Source organism: Oncorhynchus kisutch, linkage group LG19 (assembly GCF_002021735.2).
Source record: "Oncorhynchus kisutch isolate 150728-3 linkage group LG19, Okis_V2, whole genome shotgun sequence".
Taxonomy (NCBI): domain Eukaryota; kingdom Metazoa; phylum Chordata; class Actinopteri; order Salmoniformes; family Salmonidae; genus Oncorhynchus; species Oncorhynchus kisutch.
The window spans coordinates 2,136,620-2,155,082 of record NC_034192.2 but is presented as its reverse complement, the minus strand read 5'-3'; the positions used below and the strand labels follow the sequence as shown (position 1 = coordinate 2,155,082).

Here is an 18,463-nt window from a genome sequence, read left to right as displayed (position 1 = left end):
TTAATGTTGTAAATGACGATTGTAGCTGGAAACGTTTTAATGGAATATCTACGTAGGCATACAGAGGCCCATTATCAGCAACCATCACTCCTGTGTTCCAATGGCACTTTGTGTTAGCTAATCCAAGTTTATCATTTTAAAAGGCTAACTGATAATTAGAAAACCCTTTTGCAATGTTAGCATAGCTGAAAACTGTTCTGATTAAAGAAGCACTAAAACTGTTCTTCTTTAGACTAGTTGAGTATCTGGAGAGTCAGCATTTGTGGGTTCGATTGCAGGCTCAAAATGGCCAGAAACAAAGACCTTTCTTCTGAGACTCGTCAGTCTATTCTTGTTCTGATAAATGCGAGAAATTGACAAGAAACTGAAGTTCTCGTACAACGCTGTGTACTACTCCCTTCACAGAACAGCGCAAACTGGCCCTAACCAGAATAGAAAGAGGAGCGGTAGGCCCCGGTGCAAGAGGACAAGTACATTAGTGTCTATTTTGAGAAACAGACGCCTCACAAGTCCTCAAATGGCAGCTTCATTAAATAGTACCCGCAAAACACCAGTCTCAATGTCAACAGTGAAGAGGCGACTCCGGGATGCTGGCCTTCTAGGCAGAGTTCCTCTGTCCAGTGTCTGTGTTCTTGTGCCCATCTTGATCTGTCCTTTTTATTGGCCAGTCTGAGATATGGCTTTTTCTTTGCAACTCTGCCTACAAGTCCAGCATCCCAGAGTCGCCTCAACACTGTAATTTCACACATAGAGAGATAGTGATTGGTCCTCGCTCATTTCCCCAGTATGTATCGGTCTATGAAGACCAGAGAGGAAATAACACAAAATACTGTTTATTTTCTGCAATAGTTTCTAACCACAACACTCAGAATTGGTCTTATTATAACACGTAGAATCAGTAATAAATGTCACTTTTTCCCACCACAGCAGCACTCATGGTGTAGTGGACCACTAGACTGAACCGCTAGCCTTGGCAGGCCAACACAGATATGTGTGTGTGTTTCCTCAACCGCCTAGTGACTAGACCAACCATATGGGAAGACCACCTCGTGTGTGTGTGCGTGCGTAGGAGGGGTGTAACAGACCATCCATAAAGATAGAGGATGGGGAGATGTAAAGGAGTAGTCTGGAGGAGGGGTGTAACAGACCATCCATAAAGATAGAGGATGGGGAGATGTAAAGGAGTAGTCTGGAGGAGGGGTGTAACAGACCATCCATAAAGATAGAGGATGGGGAGATGTAAAGGAGTAGTCTGGAGGAGGGGTGTAACAGACCATCCATAAAGATAGAGGATGGGGAGATGTAAAGGAGTAGTCTGGAGGAGGGGTGTAACAGACCATCCATAAAGATAGAGGATGGGGAGATGTAAAGGAGTAGTCTGGAGGAGGGGTGTAACAGACCATCCATAAAGATAGAGGATGGGGAGATGTAAAGGAGTAGTCTGGAGGAGGGGTGTAACAGACCATCCATAAAGATAGAGGATGGGGAGATGTAAAGGAGTAGTCTGGAGGAGGGGTGTAACAGACCATCCATAAAGATAGAGGATGGGGAGATGTAAAGGAGTAGTCTGGAGGAGGGGTGTAACAGACCATCCATAAAGATAGAGGATGGGGAGATGTAAAGGAGTAGTCTGGAGGAGGGGTGTAACAGACCATCCATAAAGATAGAGGATGGGGAGATGTAAAGGAGTAGTCTGGAGGAGGGGTGTAACAGACCATCCATAAAGATAGAGGATGGGGAGATGTAAAGGAGTAGTCTGGAGGAGGGGTGTAACAGACCATCCATAAAGATAGAGGATGGGGAGATGTAAAGGAGTATTCTGGAGGAGGGGTGTAACAGACCATCCAATACAGGAGACTGTGTGGCAGGCTGACTACCTGTTATGCGAGTGCAGCAAGGAGCCAAGGTAAGGTGCTAGCTAGCATTAAACTTATCTTATAAAAAAACAATCAGTCTTAACATAATCACTAGTTAACTACACATGGTTGATGATATTACTAGTTTATCTAGCTTGTCCTGCGTTGCATATAAATTATGCGGTGCCTATTAATTTATCATTGAATCATAGCCTACTTCGCCAAACGGGTGATTTAACAAGCGCATTCGCGAAAAATCACTGTCATTGCACCAATGTGTACCTAACCATAAACATCAATGCCTTTCTTTATATCAATACACAAATCTATATTTTTAAACCTGAATATTTAGTTAATTCTGCCTGCTAACCTGAATTTATTTTAACTAGGGAAATTGTGTCACTTCTCTTTCTTTCTGTGCAACAGAGTCAGGGTATATGCAACAGTTTGGGCCGCCTGGCTCATTGCGAACTAATTTGTCAGTATTTTACGTAATTATGACAACATTGAAGGTTGTGCAATGTAACAGGAATATTTAGACTTAGGGATGCCACCCGTTTGATAAAATACGGAACGGTTACGTATTTCACTGAAAGAATAAACGTTTAGTTTTCGAAATGATAGTTTCCGGATTTGACCATATTAATGACCTAAGGCTCGTATTTCTGTGTGTTATTGTGTTATAATTAAGTCTATGATTTGATATTTCAAAGAGCAGTCTGACTGAGCGGTGGAAGGCAGCAGCAGGCTCGTAAACATTCATTCAAACAGCACTTTCGTGCGTTTTCCAGCAGCTCTTCACTGTGCTTCAAGCATTGAGCTGTTTATGGCTTCAAGCCTATCAACTCCCGAGATTAGGCTGGTGTAACCGATGTGAAATGGCTAGCTCGTTTGCGGGGTGCGCGCTAATAGCGTTTCTATCGGCGACGTCGCTCGCTCTGAGACCTTGAAGTAGTTGTTCCCCTTGCTCTGCAAGAGCCTCAGCTTTTGTGGGGCGATGCGTAACGATGCTTCGAGGGTGGCTGTTGTCGATGTGTTCCTGATTCGAGCCCAGGTAGGGGCGAGGAGAGGTACGGAAGCTATACTTTTACACTAGCAGTACTATAGTGCCTATAAGAACATCCAATAGTAAAAGGTATATGAAATAGAAATGGTATAGAGAGATAATCCTATAATAACTACAACCTAAAACTTCTTACCTGGGTAAGCTTTCATATGTTCTCATGTTCAGAGCAAGGAACTGAAACTTTAGCTTTACATGGGAGAGAGAGAGGGACATGGCACATATTGCACTTTTACTTATTTAAACCAAATTGAACATGTTTCATTATTTATGACACTAAATTGATTTTATTGATGTATTAAGTTGAAATAAGTGTTCATTCAGTATTGTTGTAATTGTCATTATTACAAATAAAAATAAAATGAGCCGATTAATCAGTATTTGCCTTTTTAGTCTTCCAATAATCGGTATTGGCGTTGAAAAATCATAATCAGTCGACCTCTACAGGAAACATTACACTTATAAAAGTTCCAAAAGACATTTAGAATGTCATTATGTCTCTATACAGTGTTGTAACGATGTGCAAATAATTAAAGTAAAAAAGTGAAAATCAACATAAATATGGGTTGTATTTACAATTGTGTTTGTTCTTCACTGGTTGCCCTTTTTTCGTGCCAATAGGTCACAAATCTTGCTGCTGTGATGACACACTGGTATTTCACCCAGTACATATGGGAGTCTATCAAAATTGGATTTGTTTTCGAATTCTTTGTGGATCTGTGTAATCTGAGGGAAATATGTGTCTCTAATATGGTCATACATTGTGCAGGAGGTTAGGAAGTGCATCTCAGTTTCCACCTCATTTTGTGGGCAGTGTGCACATAGCATGTCTTCTCCAAGTCTGCCTATGGCGGCCTTTCTCAATAGCAAGGCTATGCTCACTGAGACTGTACATAGTCAAAGATTTCCTTACGTTTGGGTCAGTCACAGTGGTCAGGTATTCTGCCACTGTGTACTCTCTGTTTAGGGCCAAATATCATTCTAGTTCGCTCTGTTTTTTGGTAAATTCTTTCCAATGTGTCAAGTATTTTATTTATTTTTTCTCATGATTTGGTTGGGTCTAATTGTGTTGCTGTCATGGGTCTCTCTCTCTCTCTCATGTACCTACTCCTCACTCAACATAACTCTTGAGTTTTAATTAAGTTTCCTTTAGTTCTGTGAACATTAGAGAGATGTTGAATGTATTTACCCTGTGTAACAGTACAAACCGTTAGCCACACACAGTGAGCTCTGGAGTGTCCTAAGAAAACGCTTTGTAAAACATTAATTACCGATAAGAAGCATTCCACAGTCCACTCATTTAAATATATTACCACTGCACCATCGAGGTCATCCTGATGGGTTTCATCACTGCCTGGTATGGCAAACGCTCTGCCTCCGACTGCAAGGCACTACAGAGGGTAGTGTGCATGGCCCAGTACATCACGGGGCCAAGCTTGCCATCCAAGGACCTCTATACCAGGCGGTGTCAGAGGAAGGCCCTAAAAATTGTCAAAGACTTCAGCCACCCTAGTCATAGATTGTTCTCTCTGCTACCACACGGCAAGTGGAACGAACTACAAAAATCTCTGAAACTGGAAACACTTATCTCCCTCACTAGCTTTAAGCACCAACTGTCAGAGCAGCTCACAGATTACTGCACCTGTACATAGCCCACCTATAATTTAGCCCAAACAACTACCTCTTTCCCAACTGTATTTAATTTTTATTTATTTATTTATTTTGCTCCTTTGCACCCCATTATTTTTTTATTTCTACTTTGCACATTCTTCCATTGCAAAACTACCATTCCAGTATTTTACTTGCTATATTGTATTTACTTTGCCATCTTGGCCTTTTTTGCCTTTACCTCCCTTCTCACCTCATTTGCTCACATTGTATATAGACTTGTTTATACTGCATTGTTGACTGTATGTTTGTTTTTACTCCATGTGTAACTCTGTGTCGTTTTATCTGTCGAACTGCTTTGCTTTATCTTGGCCAGGTCGCAATTGTAAATGAGAACTTGTTCTCAACTTGCCTACCTGGTTAAATAAAGGTAAATAAATAAATAAATAAATAAGTGGTACCAGAGCACCAAGTCTAGGTCCAAGAGGCTTCTAAACAGCTTCTACCCCCAAGCCATAAGACTCCTGAACATCTAATCAAATGGCTACCCAGACTAGTTGCATAGTCACCTTTCATAACTCTACCTACATGTACATATTACCTCGAAACCGGTGCCCCCGCACATTCACTCTGTACCGGTACACCCTGTCTATAGCCTCCACATTGACTCTGTACCGGTACACCCTGTCTATAGACAGTACACGCTGTCTATAGCCTCCACATTGACTCTGTACCAGTACACCCTGTCTATAGACAGTACACCCTGTATATAGCCTCCACATTGACTCTGTACTGGTACACCCTGTCTATAGCATCCACATTGACTCTGTACTGGTACCCCCTGTCTATAGCCTCCACATTGACTCTGTACTGGTACACCATGTCTATAGCCTCCACATTGACTCTGTACCGGTACACCCTGTCTATAGCCTCCACATTGACTCTGTACCGGTACACCCTGTCTATAGCCTCCACATTTACTCTGTACCGGTACACCCTGTCTATAGCCTCTACATTGACTCTGTACCGGTACACCCTGACTATAGCCTCCACATTGACTCTGTACCGGTACACCCTGTCTACAGCCTCCACATTGACTCTGTATTGGTATACCCTGTCTATAGCCTCCACATTGACTCTGTACCGGTACACCCTGTCTATAGCCTCCACATTGACTCTGTACCGGTACACCCTGTCTATAGACAGTACACGCTGTCTATAGCCTCCACATTGACTCTGTACCAGTACACCCTGTCTATAGACAGTACACCCTGTATATAGCCTCCACATTGACTCTGTACTGGTACACCCTGTCTATAGCCTCCACATTGACTCTGTACTGGTACACCCTGTCTATAGCATCCACATTGACTCTGTACTGGTACCCCCTGTCTATAGCCTCCACATTGACTCTGTACTGGTACACCCTGTCTATAGCCTCCACATTGACTCTGTACCGGTACACCCTGTCTATAGCCTCCACATTGACTCTGTATCGGTACACCCTGTCTATAGCCTCCACATTGACTCTGTACCGGTACACCCTGTCTATAGCCTCCACATTGACTCTGTACCGGTACACCCTGTCTATAGCCTCCACATTGACTCTGTACCGGTACACCCTGTCTACAGCCTCCACATTGACTCTGTATTGGTATACCCTGTCTATAGCCTCCACATTGCCTCTGTACCGGTACACCCTGTCTATAGCCTCCACATTGACTCTGTATTGGTACACCCTGTATATAGCCTCCACATTGACTCTGGACTGGTACACCCTGTCTATAGCCTCCACATTGACTCTTTACTGGTACACATTGACTCTGTACTGGTACACCCTGTCTACAGCCTCCACATTGACTCTGTACCGGTAAACCCTGTCTATAGCCTCCACATTGACTCTGTATTGGTACACCCTGTATATAGCCTCCACATTGACTCTGGACTGGTACACCCTGTCTATAGCCTCCACATTGACTCTGTACTGGTACCCCCTGTCTATAGCCTCCACATTGACTCTGTATTGGTACACCCTGTCTATAGCCTCCACATTGACTCTGTACCTGTACACCCTGTCTATAGCCTCCACATTGACTCTGTACCGGTACACCCTGTCTCTAGCCTCCACATTGACTCTGTATTGGTACACCCTGTCTATAGCCTCCACATTGACTCTGTACTGGTACACCCTGTCTATAGCCTCCACATTGACTCTGTATTGGTACACCCTGTCTATAGCCTCCACATTGACTCTGTACTGGTACACCCTGTCTATAGCCTCCACATTGACTCTGTACCGGTACACCCTGTCTATAGCCTCCACATTGACTCTGTATTGGTACACCCTGTCTATAGCCTCCACATTGACTCTGTACTGGTACACCCTGTCTACAGCCTCCACATTGACTCTGTATTGGTACACCCTGTCTATAGCCTCCACATTGACTCTGTACTGGTACACCCTGTCTATAGACAGTACACGCTGTCTATAGCCTCCACATTGACTCTGTACCAGTACACCCTGTCTATAGACAGTACACCCTGTATATAGCCTCCACATTGACTCTGTACTGGTACACCCTGTCTATAGCCTCCACATTGACTCTGTATTGGTACACCCTGTCTATAGCCTCCACATTGACTCTGTACTGGTACACCCTGTCTATAGCCTCCACATTGACTCTGTATTGGTACACCCTGTCTATAGCCTCCACATTGACTCTGTACTGGTACACCCTGTCTATAGCCTCCACATTGACTCTGTACCGGTACACCCTGTCTATAGCCTCCACATTGACTCTGTATTGGTACACCCTGTCTATAGCCTCCACATTGACTCTGTACTGGTACACCCTGTCTATATCCTCCACATTGACTCTGTATTGGTACACCCTGTCTATAGCCTCCACATTGACTCTGTACTGGTACACCCTGTCTATAGACAGTACACGCTGTCTAGCCTCCACATTGACTCTGTACCAGTACACCCTGTCTATAGACAGTACACCCTGTATATAGCCTCCACATTGACTCTGTACTGGTACACCCTGTCTATAGCCTCCACATTGACTCTGTACTGGTACACCCTGTCTATAGCCTCCACATTGACTCTGTATTGGTACACCCTGTCTATAGCCTCCACATTGACTCTGTATTGGTACACCCTGTCTATAGCCTCCACATTGACTCTGTACTGGTACACCCTGTCTATAGCCTCCACATTGACTCTGTACTGGTACACCCTGTCTATAGCCTCCACATTGACTCTGTATTGGTACACCCTGTCTATAGCCTCCACATTGACTCTGTACTGGTACACCCTGTCTATAGCCTCCACATTGACTCTGTACTGGTACACCCTGTCTATAGCCTCCACATTGACTCTGTACTGGTACACCCTGTCTATAGCCTCCACATTGACTCTGTACTGGTACACCCTGTCTATAGCCTCCACATTGACTCTGTACTGGTACACCCTGTCTATAGCCTCCACATTGACTCTGTACTGGTACACCCTGTCTATAGCCTCCACATTGACTCTGTACTGGTACACCCTGTCTATAGCCTCCACATTGACTCTATATTGGTACACCCTGTCTATAGCCTCCACATTGACTCTGTATTGGTACACCCTGTCTATAGCCTCCACATTGACTCTGTACCGGTACACCCTGTCTATAGCCTCCACATTGACTCTGTACCGGTACACCCTGTCTATAGCCTCCACATTGACTCTGTACCGGTACACCCTGTCTATAGCCTCCACATTGACTCTGTATTGGTACACCCTGTCTATAGCCTCCACATTGACTCTGTATTGGTACACCCTGTCTATAGATAGTACACGCTGTCTAAACTTGGAAGTGCTTGGAACTGAGAAAAATTGCTTTTATTTACCTTGGTTTTACAGTAACTTTGTGCAGTTACTGCTAACATGACCCCCACATTTTCAAAACACAATGCAATATAGACAGGATACTTGTCCACATGATTAAGCATGTATTGAATGTAGCAATAATGACTAACACATTTTTGACCAAATTAGCAGTTGCTGCCTTTTTGCTTGGTAGGACAGTATGGAGGGAGTGTTTTTATTTTAGTGGTGACATAGCACATATTATAGGTTATCAGACTACATATACACTTAACACTCGTTTGGAAAACTGAATTGGCAAGGACAAGTACTTTCTCTTAGGAGACCAGCACAGGACATATGGAAAGAGGCCAAGGGAAGAAGGCTGTTTTCAGAGTATTGGGACCCAGCCCATGGATGGAAGGCCAGACTGTCATTGTAGTTAATGAGGTTCTGACCTAAACACATTCCTTCCTACCTCCTTTGGCTTGTATACTAGCACTTGTTCTGGGATAAATCACACCGTGCCAAGACGGTGGATAAATCACACCGTGCCATCTTTTTAAGTGGGAGAACTTGCACAATTGGTGGCTGACTAAATACTTTTTTGCCCCACGGTATATGTATGACTATACTGTATGTCAGGGTTCCCCATCTGACGGTACCGCGGGGGATTTTATTTGGCCACCTAATCTGACTTTGGTGCAGGTCATGTTGTTCTTCACATTACAGTCTCTGGTAAACACACACTATATCAAATCATATCTAAGTTTATTTGTCACATGCACAGGATACAGAAGGTGAAATGGTTACTTGCATAGTCTTTTGTTTAGACATGTAGCTAGCTAGCTAGCTAGCTAAACAATGAACCATAATCCCAACTCTTACTACAACGCATGAATCTACTGGTAGCTAAAGCTAACCAACTAGGTTCAATGTTAGCTAGCTACATAGCCATTTGCATTGTTAGTTAAAACATAATGTTTTCTGAGAGAGAAATAATATCACTACACTGATCATACACATAATGTTAGCTAGCGAGCTGGAAACGTAGAACATTTGAAAATGTAGCTCGACTCTCACCTGTATAGACGGATGAACGCTTCACGGTAGACTGGAACCATTTAACTCTGTCTTGTTTGTAGCTATATCTTGCTTGGCCAGTGTTGGGTCAAGTCACTCCGGTTCACACTGGCCGTGGCGTGTGCAGAAAGTAGCCCAACTGACCTGTCGATTGCGCCTGCTAAATTCAGGTTATCAATGTTGTTGAGAAAAGGAGCACATTTTTTGTAGTTCTCGATTGTTAACCCATACTGAGCAGGTCATGTTATAGACAGAGGCATTCTACATGGCAGACCAATCCAAACTCATCTCCCGGCATGTCCAGCCCATCCATTATCTCAGCCAATCATGGCTAGCGGGAAGGCTGGCGATTAAACCAACTAGGCTCAACCAACTAACCAACAACTTTATTCATATTTACAGATGGAATACAAATTTGTTATTAAAACAAATGAAAATTGTGAAGGAATGTTCCAGACGGCATTTCTTCGCCAAAGAATCACCACAAAACGAAAAATTTCAAATGCCTCTTCTGTGAGGTAGTGACGTGTGACGTGTGTGTGCGCCTAGCTTCCTGAAAAGGGTCACAAATGTAAGCAAGGTTTAAAATGATTGTGTTTTAGTCAAATATTATATCCGTTTGGGCTTCTTGCGGTCATTTTGCAGTCTTACCAATAATTTGTAATTATGTTCCGAACCCCTGGCTATCCACTCAAGAAAAACTGGTCCCACGGCTGAATCTAGTTGATGATCCCTGCTGTAGGTATTTATAGCTGCAGTATGCCTGAATGTATTGGGTGTGTGAAGTGTGTGTGTGTGTGTGAACAGTTGTGACAGCTTTAGTGGTGACAGTGCAGACAGAGGTAGATTGGCGCTCCGATGACATTTGCAGTCTCAAGACAGGCCTCCCATGCACACAATGGAATTGGCTCAGAAGTTCTTAGTGTGTGTGTGTGTGTGTGTGTGTGTGTGTGTGTGTGTGTGACAGCTGATCTCAACCCTGTCCTGAAGTACTATTAAGCCTATGACTGAGTACAGCTGCCATTCAGCTTCATTCTATCAAACAACATTGCAATGTGTGATGGAGAGTCGGTAAATGAATGAATGAATGAATGTGTGTGTGATGGAGAGTCGGTAAATGAATGAATGAATGTGTGTGTGATGGAGAGTCGGTAAATGAATGAATGAATGTGTGTGTGATGGAGAGTCGGTAAATGAATGAATGAATGAATGTGTGTGTGATGGAGAGTCGGTAAATTAATGAATATGTGTGTGATGGAGAGTCGGTAAATGAATGAATGTGTGTGTGATGGAGAGTTGGTGAATGAATGTGTGTGTGATGGAGAGTTGGTAAATGAATGAATGTGTGATGGAGAGTCGGTAAATGAATGTGTGTGTGTCTGTCACGAGGTGATGGACAGCGTTTAACCAGCCGGTGCTGTGATGCACTCTTAATTCCCACGGTAATTGTTTTCCCGCTCGCCCATTTCTCGTTGCCGTGGGAAACGTAGCGCGAGCAGAGAAACCAGGAAGTGAATTACTCTGAGTGACAGCCCCTAATGGGCCATATTTCCCATCAGGCCGAGCTGACGCCAACAGATTGCCCTCTAATTACCAAACACAAACTCTGACACACACTCTTTGAAATTCATAAAGAATGAGAAACACACACACTGATGTGAAAAAAGAATCCTTCACTACCTATCACCATAACTCTGCATTGGAGTTTAAACCACTATGTTTGGATAGTGCTCGTATGTCTCAATATGACCAGAACTTTCCTTTTCCTTGTATGACCCAAGGTGGAATACATGACAAATGAGTTATTTTTAAAACGGATATAGAATATTCAACACTCCCTGACTGCAGTGAAAAATAGAGAATATATCATTCTCTGTGAGTCCAGTGCTCCTTCTGTTCAGATCACCAAACGCGGTTGAATTCGGGAGGAAAGGCCATTGGGAATGATTGAATGAGTTATTGTGTGGATTATTTTATGCATTTGTGCAGAATGTTTGATGTCTGATTGATGGAACTGCGAATAGCCTGTCTTCCAAAATCACCAATCGCTATTGTAACCTTTTTCCTGCTCGGATATTCCATGTGAAATGTCTGGTTGTTGACACTCCAGAAAGAGGGAAATGGAGACCCAGGTGAAATGCACTTTAAATACATCTGACTTAGAGAGGGAGGTGGAAAAAAAGAGAGAGGGAGGAAAGAGTGGAAACACAAGGTAGGTGTGAGAGAGGGAAGGAGAGAGAGGTAGGGAGTGCGAGTAGGAGGTAGTGGATCTAGGCAGGCCGGGGGAGAGAGGAGGAGGGATGGTGAGGAGGTGTAGCGGAGGTGAAGGTGTATGTGTCTCTGCCCAGGGAGGTGGCAGGGGGAAGATCTCATACCAGGCAACCCTAAAGGAAGGAGAGATTACAACACTACCGTCTACTCAACCTCTTCCTATTTCTCCCTGAGGGTTGGTCTCTCCTCAATTCCATTCAATTCAAGGTGCTTTATTGACATGGGTAACATATGTTAACATTACCAAAGCAAGTGAGGTAGATAATATACAAAAGTGAAAAAAACAAAAATTAACAGTAAACATTACACTCACAGAAGTTCTCTCTTTCTTTCTCTCTGAGGATCGGTCTCTCCTTCTGTTTCTTTCTCCCTGAGGATCGGTCTCTCCTTCTCTTTCTTTCTCTCTGAGGATCGGTCTCTCCTTCTCTGTTTCTTTCTCCCTGAGGATCGGTCTCTCCTTCTGTTTCTTTCTCCCTGAGGATCGGTCTCTCCTTCTCTTTCTCCCTGAGGTTTGGTCTCCTTCTGTTTCTTTCTCCCTGAGGTTTGGTCTCCTTCTGTTTCTTTCTCCCTGAGGATCGGTCTCTCCTTCTCTCTTTCTTTCTCTCTGAGGATCGGTCTCTTTCTTTCTCTCTGAGGATCGGTCTCTTTCTTTCTTCTCCCTGAGGATCGGTCTCTCCTTCTCTTTATTTCTCCCTGAGGATCGGTCTCTTCTTCTCTTTCTTTCTCTCTGAGGATCGGTCTCTTTCTTTCTCTCTGAGGATCGGTCTCTCCTTTCTCTCTGAGGATCAGTCTCTCTCTTTCTTCTCCCTGAGGATCGGTCTCTCCTTCTCTTTATTTCTCCCTGAGGATCGGTCTCTTCTTCTCTTTCTTTATCCCTGAGGATCGGTGACTCCTTCTGTTACTTTCTCCCTGAGGATCGGTCTCTCCTTCTCTTTCTCCCTGAGGATCGGTCTCTCCTTCTGTTTCTCCCTGAGGATCGGTCTCTCCTTCTGTTTCTTTCTCCCTGAGGATCGGTCTCTCCTTCTGTTTCTTTCTCCCTGAGGATCGGGCTCTCCTTCTGTGTTTCTTTCTCCCTGAGGATCGGTCTCTTCTCTCTTTCTTTATCCCTGAGGATCGGTCTCTCCTTCTCTTTCTTTATCCCTGAGGATCGGTCTCTCCTTCTGTTTCTTTCTCGCTGAGGATCGGTCTCTCCTTCTCTGTTTCTTTCTTGCTGAGGATCGGTCTCTCCTTCTCTGTTTCTTTCTCCCTGAGGTTCGGTCTCTCCTTCTCTGTTTCTTTCTCCCTGAGGATTGGTCTCTCCTCTGTTTCTTTCTCCCTGAGGTTCGGTCTCTCCTTCTCTGTTTCTTTCTCCCTGAGGATCGGTCTCTCCTTCTCTGTTTCTTTCTCCCTGAGGATCGGTCTCTCCTTCTGTTTCTTTCTCCCTGAGGATCGGTCTCTCCTTCTCTTTCTCCCTGAGGTTTGGTCTCCTTCTGTTTCTTTCTCCCTGAGGTTTGGTCTCCTTCTGTTTCTTTCTCCCTGAGGTTCGGTCTCTCCTTCTCTGTTTCTTTCTCCCTGAGGATTGGTCTCTCCTTCTCTGTTTCTTTCTCCCTGAGGTTCGGTCTCTCCTTCTCTGTTTCTTTCTCCCTGAGGTTTGGTCTCCTTCTGTTTCGGTCTCTCCTTCTCTGTTTCTTCCTCCCTGAGGTTCGGTCTCTCCTTCTCTGTTTCTTTCTCCCTGAGGATTGGTCTCTCCTTCTCTGTTTCTTTCTCCCTGAGGTTTGGTCTCTCCTTCTCTGTTTCTTTCTCCCTGAGGTTTGGTCTCCTTCTGTTTCTTTCTCCCTGAGGATCGGTCTCTCCTTCTCTTTCTTTCTCCCTGAGGATCGGTCTCTTTCTTTCTCTTTGAGGATCGGTCTCTTTCTTTCTCTCTGAGGATCGGTCTCTCCTTTCTCTCTGAGGATCAGTCTCTCTCTTTCTTCTCCCTGAGGATCGGTCTCTCCTTCTCTTTATTTCTCCCTGAGGATCGGTCTCTTCTTCTCTTTCTTTATCCCTGAGGATCGGTCTCTCCTTCTGTTACTTTCTCCCTGAGGATCGGTCTCTCCTTCTCTTTCTCCCTGAGGATAGGTCTCTCCTTCTGTTTCTCCCTGAGGATTGGTCTCTCCTTCTGTTTCTTTCTCCCTGAGGATCGGTCTCTCCTTCTGTTTCTTTCTCCCTGAGGATCGGGCTCTCCTTCTGTGTTTCTTTCTCCCTGAGGATCGGTCTCTTCTCTCTTTCTTTATCCCCGAGGATCGGTCTCTCCTTCTCTTTCTTTATCCCTGAGGATCGGTCTCTTCTCTCTTTCTTTATCCCTGAGGATCGGTCTCTCCTTCTGTTTCTTTCTCGCTGAGGATCGGTCTCTCCTTCTCTGTTTCTTTCTTGCTTAGGATCGGTCTCTCCTTCTCTGTTTCTTTCTCCCTGAGGTTCGGTCTCTCCTTCTCTGTTTCTTTCTCCCTGAGGATTGGTCTCTCCTCTGTTTCTTTCTCCCTGAGGTTCGGTCTCTCCTTCTCTGTTTCTTTCTCCCTGAGGATCGGTCTCTCCTTCTCTGTTTCTTTCTCCCTGAGGATCGGTCTCTCCTTCTGTTTCTTTCTCCCTGAGGATCGGTCTCTCCTTCTCTTTCTCCCTGAGGTTTGGTCTCCTTCTGTTTCTTTCTCCCTGAGGTTTGGTCTCCTTCTGTTTCTTTCTCCCTGAGGTTCGGTCTCTCCTTCTCTGTTTCTTTCTCCCTGAGGATTGGTCTCTCCTTCTCTGTTTCTTTCTCCCTGAGGTTCGGTCTCTCCTTCTCTGTTTCTTTCTCCCTGAGGATTGGTCTCTCCTTCTCTGTTTCTTTCTCCCTGAGGTTCGGTCTCTCCTTCTCTGTTTCTTTCTCCCTGAGGATCGGTCTCTCCTTCTCTGTTTCTTTCTCCCTGAGGATCGGTCTCTCCTTCTGTTTCTTTCTCCCTGAGGATCGGTCTCTCCTTCTCTGTTTCTTTCTCCCTGAGGTTTGGTCTCCTTCTGTTTCGGTCTCTCCTTCTCTGTTTCTTCCTCCCTGAGGTTCGGTCTCTCCTTCTCTGTTTCTTTCTCCCTGAGGATTGGTCTCTCCTTCTCTGTTTCTTTCTCCCTGAGGTTTGGTCTCCTTCTGTTTCTTTCTCCCTGAGGTTTGGTCTCCTTCTGTTTCTTTCTCCCTGAGGATCGGTCTCTCCTTCTCTTTCTTTCTACCTGAGGATCGGTCTCTTTCTTTCTCTTTGAGGATCGGTCTCTTTCTTTCTCTCTGAGGATCGGTCTCTCCTTTCTCTCTGAGGATCAGTCTCTCTCTTTCTTCTCCCTGAGGATCGGTCTCTCCTTCTCTTTATTTCTCCCTGAGGATCGGTCTCTTCTTCTCTTTCTTTATCCCTGAGGATCGGTCTCTCCTTCTGTTACTTTCTCCCTGAGGATCGGTCTCTCCTTCTCTTTCTCCCTGAGGATAGGTCTCTCCTTCTGTTTCTCCCTGAGGATTGGTCTCTCCTTCTGTTTCTTTCTCCCTGAGGATCGGTCTCTCCTTCTGTTTCTTTCTCCCTGAGGATCGGGCTCTCCTTCTGTGTTTCTTTCTCCCTGAGGATCGGTCTCTTCTCTCTTTCTTTATCCCCGAGGATCGGTCTCTCCTTCTCTTTCTTTATCCCTGAGGATCGGTCTCTCCTTCTCTGTTTCTTTCTCGCTGAGGATCGGTCTCTCCTTCTGTTTCTTTCTCGCTGAGGATCGGTCTCTCCTTCTCTGTTTCTTTCTTGCTGAGGATCGGTCTCTCCTTCTCTGTTTCTTTCTCCCTGAGGTTCGGTCTCTCCTCTGTTTCTTTCTCCCTGAGGATTGGTCTCTCCTTCTGTTTCTTTCTCCCTGAGGATCGGTCTCTCCTTCTCTGTTTCTTTCTCCCTGAGGATTGGTCTCTCCTTCTGTTTCTTTCTCCCTGAGGATCGGTCTCTCCTTCTCTGTTTCTTTCTCCCTGAGGATTGGTCTCTCCTTCTCTGTTTCTTTCTCCCTGAGGATCGGTCTCTCCTTCTCTTTCTCCCTGAGGATCGGTCGCTCCTTCTCTTTCTCCCTGAGGATAGTCTCTCGCTCTCACCATGTCTCTTTTCTCTCATACATGTTCCCTCCATTTCTTTCTCTAAACATGTTCTATTTTCTTCTAGCTGCGTTTTGATCCGTCTCTGTCCCTGTCTCTGTCCCTGTCTATGTCCCTGTCTCTCCCCTGTCTCTGTCCCTGTCTCTCCCCTGTCTCTGTCTCTGTCCCTGTCTCTGTCTCTGTCCCTGTCTCTATCTCTGTCCCTGTCCCTGTCTCTGTCCCTGTCTCTGTCCCTGTCTCTCCCCTGTCTCTGTCCCTGTCTCTGTCCCTGTCTCTGTCCCTGTCTCTGTCTCTGTCCCTGTCTCTCCCCTGTCTCTGTCCCTGTCTCTCCCCTGTCCCTGTCTCTGTCCCTGTCTCTATCTCTGTCCCTATCTCTGTCTATGTCCCTATCTCTATCTCTGTCCCTGTCTCTATCTCTGTCCCTGTCTCTATCTCTGTCTCTATCTCTGTCCCTGTCTCTATCTCTGTCCCTGTCTCTATCTCTGTCCCTATCTCTGTCCCTATCTCTGTCCCTGTCTCTATCTCTGTCTCTGTCCCTGTCTCTGTCTCTATCTCTGTCTCTATCTCTGTCCCTGTCTCTGTCCCTGTCTCTGTCCCTGTCTCTGTCCCTGTCTCTGTCCCTGTCTCTATCCCTGTCTCTGTCTCTATCTCTGTCTCTATCTCTGTCTCTATCTCTGTCTCTATCTCTGTCTCTATCTCTGTCTCTATCTCTGTCTCTGTCTCTATCCCTGTCTCTGTCCCTGTCTCTGTCTCTGTCCCTGTCTCTATCCCTGTCTCTGTCTCTGTCTCTGTCCCTGTCTCTATCCCTGTCCCGATCCCTGTCTCTGTCCCTGTCTCTATCCCTGTCTCTGTCACTATCTCTATCCCTGTCCCTGTCTCTATCCCTGTCCCTATACCTATCCATGTCCCTATACCTATCCATGTCCCTATACCTATCCATGTCCCTATACCTGTCCCTATACCTATCCCTGTCCCTATACCTATCCCAGTCCCTATACCTATCCATGTCCCTGTCCCTATCCCTGTCCCTATACCTATCCCTATCCCTATCCCTATCCCTATACCTATCCCTGTCCCTATCCCTGTCCCTATACCTATCCATGTCCCTATACCTGTCCCTATACCTATCCCTGTCCCTATACCTGTCCCTATACCTATCCATGTCCCTATACCTAACCCAGTCCCTATACCTATCCATGTCCCTGTCCCTATCCCTGTCCCTATACCTATCCCTGTCCCTATACCTGTCCCTATACCTATCCCTGTCCCTATCCCTGTCCCTATACCTATCCCTGTCCCTATACCTATCCCTGTCCCTATACCTGTCCCTGTACCTGTCCCTGTACCTGTCCCTGTACCTATCCCTGTCCCTGTCCCTGTCCCTATACCTGTCCCTGTCCCTATGCCCTTCCCTGTCCCTATACCTATCCCTGTCCCTGTCCCTATACCTGTCCCTATCCCTGTCCCTGTCCCTATACCTGTCCCTATACCTAACCCTGTCCCTATACCTGTCCCTGTCCCTATACCTGTCCCTGTCCCTATACCTATCCCTGTCCCTATACCTATCCCTGTCCCTGTCCCTATCCCTGTCCCTATCCCTGTCCCTATACCTGTCCCTATACCTGTCCCTGTCCCTATCCCTGTCCCTGTCCCCATTCATCTCTTCTCCGTCCCTCTCTGTGTTCTCTGTCCAGGAGACATTGTCATACAGCATGCTGAGTCTCTAACCCAGAATAGAACACAGCTGGAAGTGTCTGTCCGTCCGTCCAGCCCTGTCCTTCTCTGGTCTGTCTGTCTGTCACCACAGTATCACAGTATTCCTTTCTTGTGTATAGTGTAGTACTACCTACAGTGGAGCTAATGCTTTGCTCAGGTTGAGTGAGAGAGATAGATGGGGGAAACAGTGGAGGCAGGGGCCTGGATGGAGAAAAAAAGGAGGAGAGAGGAGGAAAACCAATTATGAGCCTGATAACAGGGAGGGTATGGATTTTCTACTCTGGGCCTCGGGCCAGACCTCCTCTCTCTCACTCCCCTCCTTCCGTCTCTCTCTGTCCCTCTCTCTCTCTGTCCCGCTCTCTCTCTGTCCCGCTCTCTCTCTGTCCCTCTCTCTCTCTGTCCCGCTCTCTCTCTGTCCCGCTCTCTCTCTGTCCCGCTCTCTCTGTCCCTCTCTCTCTCTGTCCCGCTCTCTCTGTCCCTCTCTCTCTCTGTCCCGCTCTCTCTCTGTCCCGCTCTCTCTCTGTCCCGCTCTCTCTCTGTCCCGCTCTCTCTCTGTCCCGCTCTCTCTCTGTCCCGCTCTGTCCCTCTCTGTCTCTCTGTCTCTGTCCCACTCTCTCTCTCTCTGTCCCGCTCTCTCTCTGTCTCTCTGTCCCGCTCTCTCTCTGTCCCGCTCTCTCTCTGTCCCTCTCTCTCAATTCAATTCAAGGGCTTTATTGGCATGGGAAACATGTGTTAACATTGCCAAAGCTCTGTGTCTCTCTCTCTTTGTGTCTCTCTCTCTCTCTTTGTCTCTCTCTCTCTCTCTTTGTCTCTCTCTCTCTCTCTGTGTCTCTCTCTCTCTGTTTCTCTCTCTCTCTGTTTCTCTCTCTGTCTCTCTCTCTGTGTCTCTCTCTCTCTCTCTCTCTGTGTCTCTCTCTCTCTCTCTCTCTCTCTCT

The 18,463-nt window shown here is 45.9% G+C and overlaps 1 protein-coding gene across 1 annotated transcript in view; it reads left to right on the top strand.

The window, feature by feature from the left end:
- The window catches only part of LOC109884983 (ankyrin repeat and sterile alpha motif domain-containing protein 1B), a 332,614-nt gene that overhangs the window by 4,126 nt on the left and 310,025 nt on the right, over positions 1-18,463 (top strand).